This window comes from Homarus americanus, unplaced genomic scaffold (genome assembly GCF_018991925.1).
Source record: "Homarus americanus isolate GMGI-L3 unplaced genomic scaffold, GMGI_Hamer_2.0 scaffold45698, whole genome shotgun sequence".
Taxonomy (NCBI): Eukaryota; Metazoa; Arthropoda; class Malacostraca; order Decapoda; family Nephropidae; genus Homarus; species Homarus americanus.
In genome coordinates this window covers 3186117-3188041 of record NW_024735554.1, presented here as the reverse complement: position 1 = coordinate 3188041, position 1925 = coordinate 3186117, and positions in this window count along the sequence as shown.

The following is a 1925-nucleotide window of genomic DNA, read 5'->3' as shown; positions in this document are numbered from 1 at the left end:
TTCTTGCATTTTTTCAGCCTTACAAGCCATCTGGTGTATTGTAAATTGCCCACAACCAAGAGCAAAAATGCTCTTCTTTTATTTGTCATCATTCACCCACTTTTACTGCAGTAACATCCTCATATACCACTTCTGTAGCACCACTACTTCCTAGATGTCCTTCATTTGTAGTGTGCATTTGATCTTCCTCTCCCTCCCACTACAGTATGTTTCTGGATTGTACAGCATTTGTTTTATTTCCATATTTCCTTATACAGTGATAATCCAGTACTATATATAATTGTTTCTAGTTACTAATACTCATAGTTACAGTAAAGCTGCGGTCACACTAGAGTTTTTACCCAGAATGAATCCACCGTAGCATTGATTTTTCAATTAACTCCTCAAGTTGTCAATACAGCGACAACTTATTTGTTGTCGAAACCGAGACGATACAGAGCATCTGAAAACCCACGGTACTCTGGGTTGAAATTTGCTATAGAGAGTCTATTGTATTAATATAATTTACACACTTCTTATTTTTTATTATTAATGTTAAAATGTACAAAAAATATGAAAAGTGTATTTCAATAACAAAATATGAACAAAAATGCCAGTAAATAAAAAATACCAAAAATAAGAATACATCACGATTGAAATTTCATTTGACTTTAAGAATATCTTGTGTCATTTTGTAAACAAACATCATTTGGACGCTACAATTGTTTCTTTTTCGTCTTGGTCTTTAACAGCACCACACATCTCACTAAAGCAGTTAATGCTGCCATAGAAACATACAACGAAGCCATCCTGCTCTCCAAGTGAGCTCAAACTAGCCACGCAAGCTGGCGCCTGACCAATGGTTCCAATCGCCAGTTTGACCAGAAAACTCTAGTGTCACTGTAGCTTAAGACCTCGCAAAGTCAGACTATATGAGGCTCAAGCTAGCCCGGCATGTTAAGCCAGCCCCCACCGTCCATGCTGGCAATTGCTATCACAAGAGAGTGAGGCAGGGAACAGCTTCCATCATGGCTCATAATTCCCAAGATCATCTATGCCTCCCCTGCCTGGTCTTCCTCCCTAAATGCCACTCAAGAGAAACACCAAGAAAAAGTGCAGAAGAGGGCAAGCAAGATTATTCTCTCCCCGTCCTACTCCACATATCAAAAAGCGCTCAACACACTGACCCTCTCGGCTCTCTCTGACTATCACCATGACCTCACCTCTTGTCTGCAAATTTGGTGAGAAGCTTCTGCACCATCCTGGACAACGGCTCCTGCTTCCACCCAAGTTTACTTGTCTGCGAATTGCTTCTCGGCATCACAACTGCATCCAGCCCATCGAGTATGTACTGATCGCTAGAAGAACAGCCCTGTCCCAACCACTGCAAAAATTATCAACAACTTGTAATCAACCAGTGTGTTTACTCCCAGCCAATCTTACCTTTTTGCACTGTTACTATGTTGAAATGCCCTGTAGTATGACCTCCCACCTAGTTATTATTTGTCATATTTGTATCACATGTTACTTGAATATTATTTGTCAAGCAAGTCATCCATTCCCCAATTATGTAACTATATTTTCAGCTTTCTGGCTGCCGTGCTCATTTAATAAACCGTTAATTATTATTATTATTAGTTAGAAAATTGCTGAATGGCAACTAAGTATTTTTTTTCTTTTCTTTTATTTATTATTATAATTGTTATTTATTTTTCACACTCACTGGTACTACACTATTTATTATTTTATGTATAAAGAATAAGTTCTAACACACAATCATCCTCTGGGCAAGTGACATGTTCAACTGCTTAGCCTGGCACTCACCAAGGACGGACAGAACCTCCCACACATCCTACACGTGTTATACCCCCCCTAAAGGTAATGTACCAAAGTTAAGCAGTATTATATTAATGTTTTCTTGTGTTAGGTAGTAAATTAGAGTACTG